The following is a 20,253-nucleotide window of genomic DNA, read 5'->3' as shown; positions in this document are numbered from 1 at the left end:
TCTAGTTTGGGAGTCATTGACTTAACACTCGTTACATGGGTCAATTAGAAAGCTAAAGGGAATCAAACATTGCACAACTTGACGAAGAAGAAAAAAAAAAAAAGAAAAAAAAATGTCATTGTTTTTCATTCTAATAAGGATTTCAGTGAACTTTGAGATATTGAGACATTGCACATTGAAAATAATTGGAAGCTTCATATTTATGTGCTAATTCACTTTACACTGTTTCGAACTTATGATGCCATAGCATGTCTTTTGTAAGTAATTAAATTTTAAAATTCCAATTCATTGTGAAGATGAAGTTTATTTTTTTAAAGCTTGATAAGGAATGAGAATCATAGTTTTGAGTGATATCTTAGTTGTTTTGGATAACATGAACTCTTGCATGATGTTTGTGGGTAACACTCCTGGAAAACCTAATGAGAGTTCACTCGTCCTCTAGGGAATTCCTAGGCATTTAAAAGGCATGTTACATATGCTAAATGCAATCGTACATCCCACGAAAGATGGATTTATCTTTTTGTTTTCTATTTTTCATTTTGTTTTTAGTTTTGTATTGCTAAGGGACTAGCGATATGTAAGTTCGAGGGTGTATTAAGTGCCAAAATATCCATATTTTAGCCCTTAAACTTATGAATGTTAATTCCTTAAGTGTTGTTAATTTGTGCTATTTTAGTTCTTTTATGTGTTTTTCATGCTTTTGTAGGCTTTTGGAAGAGAAGGAAGTAAATCCGGAAGATTTGGGCTCAAAGAGAGAAATTGGGAAAAGTTGGAGCTCCTGACAGTGCGATCGAGCGCAGAGAACCTGCGACCGAGCACATTACCAGAGAAGATAAGCAGCGAGTGCAGCCATGTGCGATCTTGTGCACAACAGAGGAGTCTCCATCGCAGACGTGCGATCGAGCGCACACAGGTTGCAATCGATCGCACCCATGCGCTGGTGACACATTAGAGGTGGCCAGACTATTGTTCTTTCCATATTTGTGTTTTTCAAGTCCCATTTGTGATAGGAATAAAACCCTATGAATTTTCTAGTTTACTAGTATGTCAAGGACTTCTAAAAGCCTATAATTAGACCTCTTAGCTTCTAGGAATAGGTGTGGAGAAAGAGGCATAAGCTCTGGAAAGGAACTGAAAGTTAGATCAAGAGGAGTTTGTGTTTTTCTCTCTTCCACCTTTTATTTTCATTATGTAGTTTATATTTTAATTAGGGCCAGATTGAAGCCCTAATCATGTCTATTTATGATTTCAATATTTGCGCCTTTGCTACAATTATATTTTTGTGTATTTAACTTGATTAATTCTTGTTATCTTGAATTCCTCATATGTATGTGATTGGCTATTATATGCATGTGGTATGGACTAGTTAATTAAATCAATTTTGATGGTCGAGTCCTGGGTTTAATAACAGTAACAAAAGAAATTCACGCCAGGTTCTTGGGTTAATCAACATGGGAAATCGGGAGTAGACACCCATGCCCTAGGCCTCATGTGTTTGTCAATTTACACAGATTTATGCTTTCTGAAATAACAACTTAATAGACACCCATGCTAAATCCTTTAAGAAAGAAAAGAATTAGAGTAGACACCTATGCCTAATTCGTTGTTTAGGGAGATCAATAGCTTAAGGAGTAGACACCCATACCCTTAGGTTGGCAAACATTAAATATACCGGTATAATTGGTGCATTGGCATATTGTATCTTAATTAGTCTGATTAGTGGTGGATATCAAAACCCTAATCCTTTTTAGTTTTAGTTTATCTTTTATTTTATTTCTTTATATTTAATTCAATCGTGACAATTGAATTTTATATGTTTAATTAAATAGGAAATTACTTCTAAACATAATTTACCAATCCTCGTGGGAATGATCTCGTATTTGCCTGCTATACTATTGTTTGATCTTGTGCACTTGCGAGTAAAACGTACCAAGCATTTACCTATTAATTTAGGTGGGTATTTGGCACAACATTAATCTCATTTCGAGTGCACCAAATATTATAAGGAACAGAGCCTAAAGCTAGTCTGCAGAGCATAGCTTTGAGAGACTTGCAGCCCCAATCATTCAATCCCAATTGCAAAATATCCTCCCCTATTATGGGTACATTAGCCACTCTGCACCTAAACATATAGAACTTCCAAAGTCTATAGTTGAAACTGCATTAAAAAAAAAAAAAAAAACAATGATCACGGCTTTCCAAATGGTTCCTGCAAAAAACGCAATTGACATCTCCTTTGTAACCCCAAGTAAACAACCTATCACCTGTAACCATTCTTCCTTTCATAGCAAGCCAGAAAATGAAGGCTTGCATAGGAATAGCAAAGGGAAACCAGACCAACTTCCACCAAGTAATCTGCTCTTTTTTCTCCCTAAGAGCCTCCCAAGTATCTAAACTAGCAAAAATACCTTTCCTTGAAGCAGTCTAGATTGGATTATCAACAAGCCCCAAACTGATTTCCGAGAGTCTAGCTTGGATGTCCACTAAAACATCATATCTAGCAGGCCTCCAAAACCTGTCTCCATTGTGTATAACAAAAGAAAGTTTGGCCTCCACCCTACTTTGAGCATCATAAACAGCTCTATAGCCATATTTCTCAAATAAGATTCTAGCAAGATGCCAAAGGTCCAACCAAAGGTGAATATTCTCCCCATTGCCAACCTCAAACCTCAAAAACGTTTTGGCAATATCCCTTAAATTGAGTAGCTTTCTCCAGCACCAGGAACAATTTTAAGGGATGCCAACACTCCAAAAACTCTTTTGCTATAGAAAATTATTTTTAACCCATGCCACCTATAGAGAGCCAGATCTAGCAAAAATACTCCATATGTGCCTAAGCATAGAAGTCTGGTTCCATACTTCAAGCCTTTTCAAACCCAAACCACCCTCCATTTCAGGGAAACGAACTTTAGACAAAGCCACTTTAGCCTTTGCAGCCTCAACATCTTTCCCATTCCATGAAAATCTATTAAACTTCTACTCAATAGACTTTATAATATGCTTAGGGGGAATAAAAATACCTGTCCAATAAACTTGCAGACTATACAAAACAGAAGAGAGCAATTGAAGTCTTCCTGCATAAGAGAGATTTCTAGATAACCAAGAGTCAATGGGACCAGTAATTCTATCCAAAAGCACTCCACAATCTGCAGAAGAAAGTCTAGATGAAATCAGGGGCACACTAAGGTATCTCACAGGAAGATTTCCCTCCTTCATCTGCAAATCAGTCAATAAAGTGTGCTTGATCCTATCTAAAATTCCAGAGCAATAGAAGGAACTCTCAGAAGGGTTTGCCTTCAAGCCAGACAACTCAAACTCAACTAAAGTAGCTTTAATAACCTTTATGGAACTCACACTAGATTCAGAGAAAATAAGCAAATCATCTGCAAAACACAGATGAGTAAGCTTCATCTTCAAACAATTATGATGGAACTTGAAACCTGACTCAATACCAACATAGTCAGCCATGATCCTAGAAAAAACTTCCATAGCTAATACAAACAAATAAGGAGACAGAGGATCTCCCTACCTTAGCCCCTTCTTCCCTCCAAAATACCCAACCAACGTACAATTAGACAAACAGAAAATCTAGCGCTGGTGATACACTCCTTGATCCAACTTAGAAATTTCATAGGAAAATCAAAACAATGAAGACAATGGATCAAAAACTCCCAATTTGCTGAGTCATAAGCTTTCATATGGTCAACTTTTGGAGCACATCTAGGCTTTCCTACATCCTTATGATAGTTCCTAACATTTTCTTTAGCAAGAAGGGCATTTTCATAGATGCTTCTATTAGGACTAAAAGCTAACTGATTTATACTCACCAAATCTCCTAGCAGAGGCAGCATCCTATTAGCAATGATCTTAGTGATGCACTTGTAAATGACATTGCAACAAGCTCTTGGTCTAAAATCTCCCATAGCAGAAGGATTAATCTTCTTAGGAACTTGAAGTAAGAATAGTGGTGATAAACGCTAAATGTTGGACATTCAAGCCCCTTAATTCGCATATGTTAATTCCTTAGCGTTTTTATTTGTTTTTATTTGTTTTGTTTTTGTGTTTCGGGTTTTATTTGGCAAATGCAAGAATTCCATTGAAAATCGGGCTTAAAAGACCACTTGGATGCATTCTGGCACCAAGGATCGAGCGCAGCAGAATTTGAGATCGAGCATCAATGCGCTCGAGCGCATTCCAACCTAAGATCGAGCATAGAAGCGCTCGCGCACAGATTCAGCTAAGCTCGAGCACTTATGTTCTCAAGCACGTATCTTCTTGTATCGAGCGTAAGTGCGATCGAGCACACTCAGGCGTGCAGAATACGGCAGGAGTCCTTTTACAGCTTGGAATAGAATTTTAGTCTCCCATTTGGACTGGGAGACTAACCTATGATTTTTCTAGAGTTTCTAGGTTTTTCCTAATTCCTATAAATAGGCCTCTAAACTTCATAAAAACACAGGCCGCTTCCTAGAGCAAAAATTCATTAGAGCTTAGCAGAGTCATGAGTGGCTAAACCCCTTCGTGGGGTGTTGATGTAACCCTATCCAAGCACAATGGTTTGATTGTATTTAATTTCTAGATTTTCAGTTTATGCATGTTGAATGTATAACTATGAGAATTGCTACATTTTGATTCTGTTCTTAATTATTAAATGCAATTGTTCTTAAATTCCAAAATCAATATTTGTGAAATTCTTCACTTGTCTTAGAAAGTCTTGTACTTTTATTGAACTCAAATCATTCTTCTTTTCTGTGATCATGAGGATGATGGTTATACAATGGTTTTCTTTGATATATAATCAATAGGATTTGATAGGTCATGCCTAGAGAAGACGGATTGTACTACACCCTAGTTTAGTGAAATTTAGGTAGAGAGTCCATGCCAACAGAGGATGGGTTACACTTATTCATTGATTTTATGTATCCTGTTAAAGAATTTGATAATTTATAGGGGAAACTTCACTGAGGACCCCCAAACTTCCACCCGTTTTGAAATACCCCCCCTAAACTTCAAAACCTCTCAATTTAGTCCCCTGAACTTTCAATTGCTTTCAATTTGGGCCCCTCCGTCAGATTTTAAACTTCACATGACGTTTATACCCCTGACTTTTGTAAAAAATTCCAACTTCTAAAACATTTTTTTATTTAAAAAAAAAAACAAAAATCAGGGATATTTTGGTCTTTTTTTGGAATTTTTAACGGCTAAAATTAACGAAAGGGTCCAAAGTGAGAGCAATTTAACAGATCTAAGCTTCACATACAATTTATACATTTTGACCCCATCAACTTGAATATTCCAACCTTCCTTAACCCAATCTAAAAAACCTTTATGCTCTATCCAATAAGAGTAGAATCTGAAAGGCTTGAGACGAAAACTCTGCAGAAAACCTGCTGAGATAATGGCAAAAGAATGATCAGAAATACCACTAGTCTTAAAATCTACAATAGTCCTACCAAAAACACTCATCCAATACTCATTTGCCAAAACTCAGTCAAGCTTTCTAGCCTGAAACCTAGGCTTTTCACTCTTATTAGTCCAGGTGTAAAAACAGCCACTGAAATTAAGGTCAAGAACCTCAAGATCATTCAAGCACTGTCCAAACTCCACTTCAGAAGAATACAGTTTATCCAAGCCCCACTTCTCAGCCAAGGACTTCACAACATTAAAGTCACCACAAATCATCCAAGGATTAGCAGCCACCCTTCCTTTCATAGAAGCTAAAGTAGTCCAAAGCAACTTCCTATCCACCCCTTTGTTAGCCCAATAAACAAAAGAATGAAACCAACAAAGATTATGCTTAAGGGATTTAATGAAACATTGAATACTCTGCTCACACTTATCAATCATAGAACTTCATAATCTGATTTCTTCCAGCAAACCCAAATCAGCCCCAAAAAATGCTTATCATAATTGAAAGCAAAATCCCAATTTGAAACGATAGCAGACGTAATCCTATCTGCTTTATTCTCCTTTACCCTTGCCTCAATCAAAGAAATTAAACCAATCCTATGAAGTTTAATCATACTCTCTACCTCCTGCTATTTTGAGGGATGATTCAAACCCCTCACATTCCATACCATGAAATTCATGTAGTAGGCGAAAACCCTCTCACCTCCTCCTCCTCTTCCATTATGCTTTTCCCTTTGTCCTTTAAGCGATTAACACTTTCCTCATTCAAATCATGCTTAATAACTTTCTTGATAGATTGAGGAATGTGATTTGAGCCTCTCACCTCACCTGACTCAAATCTACCATCAGCTCTAGCAAGCAAATGAAAAGAGTTAGACCAATGCCTTTGACTATCCTTAGCAGAAAGTTTAGAGGCAGGAGAATTCCTTGTAGATATAACAACTTTCCATTGCTCCTGATTCACAACATTAGGCATAGCCCCAGACTTAATCTCAGTAACTTTTTTACCCCAAGACCAACCTGATTTGAAGGAACAGGATCTGTCCTCTTAGGGATCCAAATCTATTTCTCAACTTTTGTACAAGTGTGAGCCAAATGACCAAAGGACTTGCACTTCTTGCATTTCAAAGGTAACCAAGGGTGTTCAATGCCTACTGCAACCCTGCTTCCATCGGCACCAACAATCTCAATTTCCTTAGGAAATTCTGAGTCAATATTCACTTCAACCAACACCCTAGCAAAACTCAATCTAAGCTGCTCTTCTGTAACAGGGTTAGCACAGAGGGGTTTTCCAACACCACTAGCCCCATAACTCAAGCAAGTAGCATTCCAGAACTCAATAGGAAGATTATGCAACTTAATCCAAACAGGAACAGTAGATAGTGAAAGCTTTAGGAGCTGCATACCTGGAGTCCACTTTCTCAATATTAGAGGCTTGTTCGCCATATGCCATAGCTTAGCCTCTATAACCTCATCTCTAGTCTTCTCATCCGCAAATCTGAACAAATACAGGCCATTCTCCAATAGAATGACCTCAACCTTGCCATACTGTGCCCAAAGATTATCTACAGCTCTCTTGACAATATAATAAGGCAGAGGCTTATCAAGAAACTGGCCAATCAGAGAAGGTGACCATTTCAAGATGCTTCCTCAATTGCTTCCTTCAAAGGGTTCACAACAACTTTACCATCCTCACACGAAGGAGCAAAATATTGCAACTAGCCAAGAGACTTCTCAGATCGAGACAGCTACCTCTTGTTTAGAGCTAGATTCTTCTGTTCAAATTTAGCTTCACCTTCTGATATTCCCTTCTTAATGCCAAAAACTCCCAAATTTTGTACAACCTCCACCTTAGGGATAGCAAAACTAACCTCAACCTCAGGTAGAAAAGAACAAACCTCAACCTCAGGGAGATTAGATACAGCAAGTGCATCCACTTCCAAACCATTTCCCAATTGAGTTCCACATTCTACAAACTCACCATTCACCTCTTCCTCACACAATTCCGCATCGCCATCAACAGATCGCGAAGCAACATCCATAGCAACCTTCAAATCCTGCAAAATCAACTTTGAATTCTTTTTCCTACCACGACCACAGTTAGCTCGCCTAGCCATAGTTCACCAATTCGCTCTCCACCACCTATGGTTTGCAAGTACTAGGAATTTTTGGCACATCTCCACCGGAATCACAGTCGTCAGAAAGATGACGCACCCTCACGCGTAGAACTAGAACAAAGTGCATAGCTCCAAACACAGAAATCTTAACAAACTTCTAATAGCTCTAGGAGACCTGTACCACGTCAGCAAGTTCCCAAATCTCCCCCTAGCCCATTATCGAGGGAGTTTGAACTTACATGTGAGAGAAAGTGAAAGTGCTAGAATGTAAATTAAATTGATCTCTTCATATCCACTTTTTGGGATATTAAAATAAGGAAATTAAAACTCACAAAAGTAAAAAATGAAAAAGAATTTTTAACTATATATATGCGAAAAACCAATTCCATTTCTTAATAAAAAAAATGAGATCCAGAAGTCACGAGTTTGAGCCTTGACTCCACAATTTAACTTATATTTCAATTTAATATTTTACGCGTTAGCTTTCTCTTATTATGATATGGTTTGAGTTCATATGTGAAGAAAAATGTTAGAATATAAATTAAATAATTAAATTTATCTATTCGTATTCGCTTAATGTCACAAAAATAAAGAAAGAATTTTGAACAATAAGAGGAAAACCAACCTGAATTATTCGGTAATGAAACAATTTCTGTAATAACTTGGAGTTGAGGCACCATCCACTGTAATAAGAGGAAAACCAACCTGAATTAATCTGCTCGAGGGTTTCATGGATTGTATCCAATAGACTTCCATATGTCAATTTTTTATTTTTGTCAAGCGTTTGGATCAAAGCAGAGGTCATTGCACCAGCCATTGCCTCTCCAGTGAAATACTGCATGAATTTGTTTGTGGTTAATATAATGAATAAGAATTTCCTCAGGTACAAAACTAATTTTGTTACGGCTCACAAAACGGGTTTACAAGTCGGATTCCTATCAACCCGGTTAACTTGTTAACTTGTTTATGTTGACCCTGCTAATGACATTTTTTCGAGGAGTAACATGGCATGATATCTGAGGAGTTGTTAGGCTGCAAAAGATAACAAACAATAGGATAAATGCTGCCCAGGTGCGCCGGCGGGGGATAGCTCTGATGCCTAAGTCAGTAATTGATTTGAGAGGGAGAGAATAATAAGCAATGAGAGCTTGTGAAAGAATTCAAATTAAAAAATAATGAATTGGAGTTTCCCTTTTTATAGGCATCAAGTAGTAGTTGTCTCCTTGGAATAATCGGCCCCATGTTCCCGAGGATCCACATCTGCCATGTTGGTGAAGTGGATCGTGGGTTGTGGTTTACCCACGATCATGAGATTGTGGAGTGTGTTAGTGGGTGGCTCGGCCTCACTTGTGTCGGACATGAGTGCCTAAGTAATCCTCAAGTGCACCTGTCTAGATTTGGCACTGACAGCCATGCCACGTTCTGGAGAATGTGGGTGCTGTTTTTGGGCCCTAGGTGAATCCCACATTTGGGTAATGAACGTGGGTTTTCTCTAATAACTGAATGACACCCACGGTAAAAGACTGTTATGCCCTTGGTCGGCAGACCATGCATCGGTTGGGCCGATTAAGTCTCAGCCTGAGCCTGGTCTTAGTGGGCTTGTACAATAGACTGGACCTAGAGGCCTATTGGGCCTTATGTGGCCGATCCATGACCCAACAGTTACCCACCAATTTTCTTGTCCGAGTGACTATGGAAATTTCATGTTCTTCAGAATGGGTCGGCCTCCATAATCCCGACCTATCCTCGATGAGAGGATTTTCTTGGATCAATCTTCGGACATTTGAAATTTTTGAATTTCAAATTTTTGGAGGGAATTTGTCATTTGAACTTCCTATGCCAATAACTTTTTAAGATTGTTGGCATTCCCAAGCAATGGTCGACAGCTTGCCCGTTCATCATCATTTTCAACTACAATGCCACATGTCACTATCTGTGTGGTTCAAGAATACGGCGACCACGTGTCGACGTATGTGTAGCTTGGTGAGGTGCGCCTTTAGAGGGTATTTAAGGCCTGTGCATGTTTTTGAGGGGAATCCTAGGGCGCATGCCATTGCTTCATAGCACTTGTGTGCTTCATCCTTCTCAATCCTATATAAGAGTTTTCACATTTTTTCTTTCCCCATTTTTCATGCTTTCTTGCACCAGAACTCCATTTTCATCTTCTTTGAGCTCTACAATTCCTTTCTTTCTCTGTTGGCTTGCCTTCATTCTATCCATTTCTCAGTACTATTCTTAAGAGTGGTATATCTTAGGGTTTCGGTTGAGTCTATGCCTTCTGCCGAACCCTTCGTTGGCCCACACAGTCTTGTTCTTCAATATCTCCAATTCCTTCTTCCCCTCATTGAACCCGCGGTTGACCATCTCCAATTGAGTGTAACCCATCTACTGATTCAAGGAAGCTAGCCATGCATTCCTCGGTTGTTAGTCCCGAGTCTTCTATACCTGATGGGTCAAAACGATGGGTTGGACTTTGATGGTCTGGATAACTTGTATCCTGTCTTCTGGAAGGAAGAACTGACAAGGATTGATGAACCTCGGATTAGACAGTGCTGCTTCATCCCTTGAATAGTCAACCTGCGCTTCGACGATGAGCAGAAGGGTGCATCAAAAAGAACGAGGTTTGCCTCTACGAGGCCATGTTCCGGGCAGGCTTCAGGCTACCCTTCCCAAGGATCATTCGAGAGCTGCTGAGTCACTTCAACTTGGCTCCTCATCAGATAGTGCCAAACGGCTAAAGAGTTTTCTACGCCTGCATAGTTTTGTGGCCAAAGATCCTTGGTGATGCGCATTCCCTCACTATTCAAGAGTTCTTGAAGGTGTATAGGCTCACAAAGAACCCTAACTCCAACGTACTTCACCTTCTATGTCCGACAGAGGGTGAAGTTCATACAGTTGGGAATGACCTTCTCCAACAACAAAAAGTGGAAGAACAAGTTCTTTTTTTGCCTCGGGTCGCTAGGAATTTGCGCCCTTGGAGGTGGTAGAAGGCTCGAGGGTGCCTTTGGAAACTAGCATTCTTTCGGTGAAAGGTGACTGCTTTTCTTCATTTTTTTTTAATAAAAATCCTTTGCAGGCCAAGAGGAACCCATGTTGTCCGAGGAAGAGGAGGATCGGGTTGACAGGATCTTGGCCTTCGCTAGGGCAAAGAAGCATGTAAAATTAATGGACTTCAATGCCCTGGCCACCGTGGCCAATCTCGAGAAGTACCTGGGGTACCCCCTAGCTGGTGGATTAGGAGGTGCCGCTCAACTAAGGAAGAGGTATGCTCCCTAGGCTTCAAGGAAGCCAAATGCTAGGGCCTCAAAGAAGACTGCTGCCGACAAAGGCAAAGATAAAGCTGGTGAGCGTTCTGAGAAATCAATCGCAGACATGGGCAAAAGGAAGGTGACCGAGCCTTTAATGGTCAAAGAGCAAGCCTTTGCTGCTAACCCATTGAGGCTAGTAGACGAGCCTTATGATCTTGAGGTTCTACCTTTGAAGAGGAGGAAGTTCGAGAAGTCTGGGGATGGTTTGGGGGCGCTGAAGCCTGCCACCTTCATCAATGCTTTCGCCCAAGTCATGGGCACCTCCAAGAAGACTTTCACGTTGAAGTCGACGATCCGCTCGGTGAAGGACTTTGAGGCTGTCCTCGGAGCTAGACCTTCGAGGCCATTGGCGGGAAGGACGTTCACAATTTAGCCTATTACGGCCATGCCTGTCTCTATGGTTCCTATGGAGTCCGCGTCTCCATTAGCTTCTAGATATGGCGAGGGGTCCCTAGTGGATGTTGAACACCTCCAAAGGGAAGTAGCCGCTCATTTGCCCAGGAGTTTAGGAGAGGTTTCGACTGAGGAGCTAGTAATGGGTGGCGCAGCCGAGATGCTTCTAAAAAGGAATAAGTCTGGAAACAACCCAATGACTCCCGAGGCTCATGGCACCGATGCTGCCGAAGAATCTTCAGCTCAACCCCAACCTATGGACACAGAGCCTTCTTCTGACCCGATTCAAGGAGCTAAGGAGATCACAGAGGATCTTCTACCACCTGAGGCTGTCTCAGCTGAAGGTGTTTCTCATTCTGCAGAGGAGCATACTAATGTTCCAGCGGGTGCTTCGGGAGACGCTATCAAGGATCAGGCTAGTGCCTCGGCACCATGTCAACCCACCATACTTCAACCAGTGGGCGTTAAGTGGTTGGTTGGCGAGCCCCTTGCTAGGATAGGCAAAGGATTACTGGGGAATCCATTTAATGCCTTGATGAGTTTAATTCCCTAGCCATTTTTGTTGGGCGCCGGCGAAGCGAGCCTTAGTGAAGTGATGGAAAAAATGCTATTTTACCAGCTTGTGGTAAGTGTTTTCCGCTATACTTTCTTGGTTTCATTTTGGAGTTATCCCGTTAACCAAATGTGTTCCTTGCAGTGTATCATGAAGTCCATCTTCCTCTACTATGACTTCAGAAACTACCTTTAGAGATCGGCTTCGCAAACTGAGGATTTGCAAATTGAGCTTTAAAGGTTTGAGGCGGAGAATGCTCGGTTACAGGAGGTTTTGGCTCCACAGGACAATTAGCTACTTCTCTTAGCTCAACGGTTATCACTCATGAAGAGTCGAGCTGAAGAGGCCAATTCTCAGATTGCTAAGGCTGACTCTTGGATCTGAGATCTAAAAGCGGAGCTTAGGGCTTTCGAGGCAAGATCTGAGAAGCTTTAAGAAGATCATTCAATCCTCAAGGAAGAGCTTAGGCAAGTCGAAGAAAAGTGCACCGAGGTTGTGCTACAACGCAATGCGTTCATGGACAAGATAACTTTTGTTTCTTCGAAACTTGAGGAAGCACAGCGGGAAGCCTTGGTGCAGCATTCGAGAGCCGAGGCTTCTGAATCGAGGGCATCGATCTTCAAGGGAAAGTTCAACTGCGTGAAGCAGCAGGTGCGCCATTACAAGGCGAAAGCTCAAGATTTCTTCAAGAAGCTATCTTTCGCCTCTTGGACCCGAGACCAAGGCTGGGCCCAAGGCTATACTATGGGTTTCAAGACCTTCTGAGGCTTGGCATATGACCCTTCCTACTTCCTCGATCTTGACACCGTCAATCTCGAAGCATATCCACCCACAGTTGAAAAGCCATTAAGGAGCTTGTCAGCCTCGGTCAAGAGCATATGCTGGATGCTCGGGGAATTAGGGAGTTTGGGCGTGCCCCTCTTACTGTAACCTCAGGGAGTGTTGATGCTCTTGAGTCAAAGGATTTGTCAGATAATGCCGACATTCTTGAGGCTAAGGATCTCAAGACCCCTGAATCTCAAGATTTGTAAATGTTTATGATTTCCTAATTAGAAAGGATCTTTTACTCAACTTAATTGTTTCGCTTGTTTTCCTTTTCATTACTCGCTATCTTAAAAATAAACTTAAGTTTAATTTTTGTGAATGCTTGGCCGGATGCTTGGTCGGCCGAATGCTCGGCCTAATGCTTGGCCTCGGAAAAGTACCTTTACGGTTGTATTTTGCCGAGGTAGTTTAGCCTTCGAGTTTGCCTTCTTTTGAGGCTTTTCATTCTTCAAATGGGCTAAGTTCAAAAAGTACCTTTACGGCTATTTTTCTTACGCGTTCCTTGGGAAACTGCCTTCGAACAATCCTTCTTCAAAGGCTTTATGTTCTCGGCTATATTTCTCCAAGGTAGTTTAACCTTTGAACAATCCTTCTTCAGAGGCTTTATATTCTTAATGGGTTAAGTTCGGAAAGCACCTTTACGGAAATATTTCACGAACGTTATCCTCAAGAAAGCACCTTTACGGCTATGCTTCACCGAGGTGTTTTAGCCTTGGAATTAACCTACATCCGAGGTTTTCAATTATTTAATTGGGCTAAGTTTGGAAAGCGCCTTTACGGCTATATCTTGCAAACGTTATCCTCGGAAAAGCACCATTGCTGCTATATTTCTCGAGAATTTGCTTTTACAGTAAAGTGCCTTGTCGGGTATATTTGCTGAGACTTTGTTAGATACTATAATTTCGGAAGATTGTTTATTGATGAAATGCTGTTACAATGAAAATCATAAAAGTTAAAGTGAATCTTCTTGACGAAATTACAATAACTTAAATAAAGTACTTCTTGAGGTGTTCGGCACTCCAAGGCCTCGGAAGTGCTTTCCCCTCGGAATTCTCAAGGTGGTATGCTCCCGCTCTTCGGCATCCAACTACCATGTATGGTCCTTTCCAATTTGGAGCTAGCTTCCCCTCGGCTAGGTCCTTGGTGGCGATAGTGACTTTTCACAGAACCAAGTCCCCGATCTTGAAGCTTCAGTGATTGACCTTTTGGTTGAAATACCGACCTACCTTCTCTTGGTATACTGCCATTGTTACTTGGGCCCAGTCCCGTTTCTCCTGTAGTATGCCAAGATGCAGCCTGATGCCTTCATCATCGGATTCTGGCTGAAAGGTCTCCAAGCGGAAGCTTCCCGATCCAACCTCGATTGGGATGACTGCTTCGGTCCCAAAGGCTAGAGCGTAGGGGGTCTCTTTGGTTGGAGTTTTCTTCATGGTTCGGTATGCCCACAAGACTTCAGGAAGATCCTCGGCCCAATCTCCTTTGCGCTCACCAAGCTCCTTCTTCAATATCATTAAGATGGTCATGTTCGTGGCTTCTACTTGCCCATTCGCTTGGGGATGTCCCGGGGATGAGAAGTAGTTTCTAATGTGGAGCTTGGCACATCATTCTCGGAATGAATCGTAGTGAAATTGCTTTCCATTGTCCGTGACAAATGTGTGTGGAATGCCATATTGACAAATGACATTATTCCAAAGTAACCGCTCCACGCTTTTGGGTGTGATGTTCACTAAGGCCTCCACTTCTGCCCATTTGGTGAAGTAATCAACAGCTACTACTACGAACTGAACACCCCCTTTTCTCGGGGCAACAGTCCTACTATATCAACCACCCATTGCGACAAAGGCCAAGTTGAGTAAATTGAACTCAGCTCCACGAGGGGTTGTTTGGGAATATTAGCAAAGTGCTGGCTATTGTCGCAACTTCTGACCATTTTTGTCAAGTCCCGACTCATGTTCGGCTAGTAGAACCCTGCTCTGACCGCTTTGTGTGCCAGTACTCATACTTTTGAATGACTGCCGCAGATTCCTTCATGAATCTCACGGAGGTTGTAATCACCTTCCTCCTTGGAGACACACTAGAGAAGGGGTAGCATGAAACCCAGTTTGTAAAGGGTTCCATTTTCCATGGTAAATCGAGCAGCCTTAGTCCTTAGTTGGACTACCTTCTTCTTGTTGACCGGAAGAGTGCCCTTCTCCAAGTACTCTACTAGCTCTTATGCCCACTTGGACATCACCTCTATCGCTAAAACCGTTATCTCCTTGGTTATAGCTGACTGTAGTAGAATTTGTACTGGTTCTTTGGTTTCTACCGCGCTATCCTCCATTGCTGAACCCATCAGAGCCAAATGATCTGCTCTTTTGTTTTCTTCCCTCGGAATTTTGATGATATGAAATTTTTTGAAACAATTTTGCATTTTTTGTACTTTTGCCAAGTACAGCTTCATCTTTTCCCCTTTGGCTACGAACTCTCCTCGGATGTGTTCGACAATTACTTGAGAGTTGCTTCGTACTTCTACGAATTTTGCTCCCATCTCCCGAGCCAAGTTGAGTCTCGCCAAGGCCGCTTCGCACTTGGCTTCGTTGTTGGTAGTCTTGAACTCCAATCTCAAAGAACTACACAACTCTTCTCCATCTAGTGTGATCAACACCACTCCGGCTCCACCATTTTTATTTGTGGATGACCCATTTACATAGATCACCCATACTTCTTCCCTCAGCCACTCTTTTGTTTCTGGTAGATTGGTGAATTCTGCCAAAAAATCTACAAGTGCTTGGCCCTTGATGGCATTCCGAGGAACAAACTCAATATTAAACTCCTCAAGTTTGATTGCCCAGTTCGCTAATCTGCCAGACATATCTAGCTTTTGTAGCACCTTCTTTAGAGGGTACTCGGTTAGTACTTTGATTATATGAGCCTTGAAGTATGGACGAAGCTTCCTTGATGCAATGGTCAAGGCAAAGGCAAGCTTCTCCATTTGCACATACCTTTCCTCGGCTCCTCTCGATGCTCGGCTAATGAAGTACACTAGCTTTTGTATGCCATCTTCTTCTCGAATTAAAGCTACACTAATTGCAATTAGAGATACGACGAGATATAGATACAACGTTTCTTCGGGAATTGTTCGGCTTAGCAGCGGTGGGCTAGCTAGATACTTCTTCAGCTGTTCGAAGGCTTGCTCACACTCCTTGGACCACTCAAATGCCTTTCTTAAGATTTTGAAGAAAGGGAGGCATTTGTCGGTTGACCGAGAAATGAACCTATTCAGCACGGCAATCCTTCCCATCAATTGTTGAAGCTGCTTTATGTTCTTTAGGGATTACATCTCTAGGACTACTTGGATCTTTTCAGGGTTGGCTTCAATTCCTCGGTTAGAGACCATATAACTGAGGAATTTCCCTGAGGAGACTCCAAAAGTGTGCTTCATGGGATTCAGCTTCATCCCATATTGCTTCAACGTCTTGAACGTTTCTTGCAAGTCATGGGTGTGGTCTAGTGGTAACACACTCTTGACGAGCATGTCATCTATGTAGACTTCCATGCCTTTTTTGATATGCCCTCTGAACATCTTGTTCACCAGCCTAATAGGTGGCCTCTGCATTCTTCAGACCGAACAGTATGACCTTGTAGCAGTACAAACCTCGGTCCATGATGAATGCAGTCTTCTCTCGATCGGTTGCATGCATGTAAATCTGGTTGTAACTAGAAAATGCATCCATGAAGCTGAGTAGCCCATACCCAGCCGTTGAATCCACCAGCGCATCAATCCGCTCGGTAATGGAAAGCTATCCTTTGAGCATGCCTTGTTTATGAGTAGCCCATATCCAGCCGTTCAATCCACCAGCGCATCAATCCGCTCGGTAGTGGAAAGCTATCCTTTGAGCATGCCTTGTTTAAGTCGGTGAAGTCTACACACATCCTTCATTTCCCATTGGAGTTCTTGACCAATACTACATTGGCCAACCATTCAGGATAGTAGACCTCTTCGATGAATCAAGCCTTGAGCAGCTTCTCCACCTCTTCGACAATGGCCATATTTCGCTCGGGAGCGAACTTCCTTCTCTTCTGCTTCCCTGGATCCACATTCAGCTGGTGGACAATTTCCTTGAGGCTGATTCTTAGCATGTCCTCGTGTGTCCATGCAAACACCTCCACATTCTCCCGAAGAAAGCTGACAAGGCCTTCTCAGACTTCTGGGGTTAGTTGTGAGCCAATCTTCACAACCTTGTCTTCCCCCACAGCTACATCTACCAGCTCCTTAGCTGGTTCACCCTTTGGCTCACCCTCTTTTCTGCTGCCCATTTTACTGATTGTTAAGGGCGCAGATCCCAAGGGATTCTTCAGGAAAGTGTTATAACACTTCCTTCCTGCAACTTGATCTCCCTTGACTTCCCCAACTCCCTCATCTATAAGGAACTTCATTTTCAGGTGGTAAGTTGAAGTTGTAGCTTTCAACTTATTCACCTATGGACAACCGATGATTACGTTGTAGGCAGATGGTTTGTCAACGACTAGAAAGTCCACCATGGCTGTCAATTGCTTGGGGGTTGTTCCCGCTGTAATAGGAAGGGAGATTAGTCTCATGGGTTGGACTTGCTCTCCTATAAAACCAACCAGTGGTGAACCAAATGGTTTGATCGTCTACTAATCAATGCCCAATCGCTTGAAAACTGGTCAATATAATATTTCAGCTGAGCTTCAATTGTCCACTAGAATCCGATGGATGGCATGGTTTGCCACAGTCACCATTACTACTAATGCGTCATCGTAGGGCATTGATACCTGCTCTGCATCTTCTTCTGAGAATGATGGAATTAGCGGATCCTTCTTTTGGGCCTTGGAGGACCTTTCAAGAAGGATAACCTCTTCTATGTTTACTCTCCTTGCGTGAGCCTTCCTTGTTGAGTTGGACTCTCCTCCACCAGCTAAACCCTCAGAAATCGTATGGATTTCTCATATCACATCTTGATTTTGAGGATGTTGGTGATCGTCTTGATCTCTTCTTGACTCGGCATCCTGTCTTCTCCTCACATCCCGTCCTCTTTCGAGGCCATCATGGTTGACTTCCAGCCGTAGAGGCTCCTAAGGGTTTCTACCTCTATCCGTCTCGTAGGCAATGAACCTCACCAACTTGTCGTTCTTGATGAAGTTCTCGATCTCATGATGCAGAGATATGCAATCCTCGGTCAAATGACCGTGGTCATTATGGTACTCACACAATTTTTGGCTGTTGTGTCATTGCGGAGGAGTCCTCATCCTTGTCGGCCATCTAATGTTAAGATCCCTCTTGATTTCCATGAATCGATAACGCTAGTATTTAATGGAGTCCATCTTTGGCCCTGCTGGTGCTATGGCTCCACCTTCTTTCCCGAACTCTTCATGTATTTCTCCTCCTTCCTCTTCTTCCCAGAGCTCTCCGGTACTATTTTGCTACTGCTGACCTCACCTTGGCCACCCTCTGCTTTGGACTTCATTAGAGCTCCAATGGTTTCTTCCTAGTTGATAAACTCCTCGACTTTGTTCATAAACTGCCGAAAAGTTACCAACGTTGGTCTCTGAGCTAGCTTGGCCATTAGCAGCCCTTCGGTTTTGATCCCATTCATCAAAGCTGAAAGCACCATTTCTTTATTCCAGCTTTCTACAGTTAGCTTCTCCGGGTTGAACCTCAGCATGTAGTCCTTCAAGGACTCATTCTTCCCCTGCACAGGGGACAGCAGATAGGCAGGGTTCTTCTTCCTCTTCTAGATCGCCAGAAATTGGCTCAAGAACTGGCATCCAAGGGAATCGAAGCTATCCACAGACTTGGGAACCATCTTCCCAAACCACTCCTTGGCAACTCCTTCAAAGTCAAAGGGAAGGCTCAGCACACAATCTCGTCGGGGGGGTCATGGAGAAATTGGCTCACGAACTGGCGCTCGAGGGAATCGAAGCTATCCATAGACTTGGGAGCCATCTTCTCGAACCACTCCTTGGCAACTCCCTTCAAAGTCAAAGGGAAGGCTCGGCACACGATCTCGTCGGGGATGTCATGGAGGATTAGGTGAGCTCGGAAGCTCTCCATATGGTCGGTAGGATCTCTGCTTCCATCATACTTGTCCACTCGAGGAACTTTGAACTTGTCAAGGAGAGAATACCTCATTACCCGATATGTGAAGGGTAGATTGGTATTCTGCATCAGATCCTAGGCTATCGAGCAATCCTCTCCATTCTTCATCAAAAGAGCCATCTTTGCGTACTTCTCCTTCAAATCCTTGACCTCCTTGTCAATGCTGGTCTCCTGATGCCTCTCATGAAGAGACGTCTCGTGATAAGATCTGCTACAATGAGATCTTTCGTGACGAGATTCTTCATGGTGCAATCTCTTATGGCGGGATTCTTCATGACGAGATCCTCCTTGCACTGTCGTATCATCGCTGCCATGAACAGAGCTCTTGTTATCCTCGTGATGTACGGGTCATTTCTCTCTACCTCTCTTTTCACGCCTCTCTTCACACTCTCGGTCATCTCGGTTCTCTCTAACAGGGAGTCGGGAAACGAGGTCTTCGTTCTGCTTCTTCATGGCTTCCATGGACTCTGTCATACACCTCATGAAATCTTCCATGGTGACGATTCGAGCATTGGGATCGTTGGAGGTTCCAGGAGCTCCAGCTTGAATATTGCTATTAGGATTTGAGTGTGTAGTCACCATATTGGATTGTGAATGATAGGAACTCATGAAAATTGATTTCCCACAGACGGTGCCAAACTGTTGATGAAAGTTTTCCAAGGAGTGACGTGGCACGATATCTGAGGAGTGGCACGGTGTCCGAGGAGTGGTCGTTGCAAAAGATAACAAACAATAGGATAAAAGCTGCTGGGGTGTGCCAACAGGGGATAGCTCTAATGCCTAAGTCAGTAATTGATTTGAGAGGGAGAGAGTAATAAGCAATGAGAGTTTGTGAGAGAATTTAGATTACCAAATAATGAATTTGAGTTTCTCTTTTATAGGCATCAGGTAACAGTTGTCTCCCCAAAATAATTGGCCCCATGTTCCCGAGGATCCACGTGTGCCATGTTGGCGAAGTGGATCGTGGGTTATGGGTTGCTCCACGATCATGAAATCGTGGAGTGTGTTAGTGGGTGACTCGGCCACACTTGTGTCAGACGTGGGTACCTGTGTAATCCTCGGGTGAACGTGTCTTGATTAGGCGCTAACATTTGTGCCACGTTCTGGCGAACGTGGGTGCTGTGTTTGGGTGCTGGGTGAATCCCACGTTTGAGTAGTGAACGTGGGTTTTCTCTAATAGCTTAATGACCATTGTACCCACGGTAAAAGACTGTTATGCCCTTAGTGGGCTGACCATGCATCGGCTAGGCCGATTAAGTCTCGGCCTGGGCCTGGTCTTAGTGGGTTTGTAGTGTAGACTAGACCTAGAGGCCTATTGGGCCTTATGTGGCCGATCTATGACCCAACAACCCTAAACATGACATGTCTATTAAACGGGTCAGAAACGATCCGAACCCATTTAACCCAAATTTTAACTCTAAAACTAAGTGTCGAGTTTGTGAGTTGCGGGTTAAATTGCCAGCCCTATTCGTACATATCAACTTAAACAAATAATAATAACAAAAATAAAATATACAAGACAAATTCAAAAGAAAAGTGTTACAA

At 42.4% G+C, this 20,253-nt stretch overlaps 1 protein-coding gene across 1 annotated transcript in view; it reads right to left on the bottom strand.

The window, feature by feature from the left end:
• LOC132178046 (metacaspase-1-like) overlaps positions 1 to 20,253 on the bottom strand; it is a 110,572-nt gene that overhangs the window by 76,225 nt on the left and 14,094 nt on the right. The window lies entirely within an intron of this gene.

The sequence above is a fragment of the Corylus avellana genome, chromosome 4 (assembly GCF_965113065.1).
Source record: "Corylus avellana chromosome 4, dhCorAvel1.hap1.2, whole genome shotgun sequence".
Lineage (NCBI taxonomy): Eukaryota > Viridiplantae > Streptophyta > Magnoliopsida > Fagales > Betulaceae > Corylus > Corylus avellana.
The sequence above is the reverse complement of the archived record's forward strand: the minus strand, read 5'-3'. Positions and strand labels throughout refer to the sequence as shown.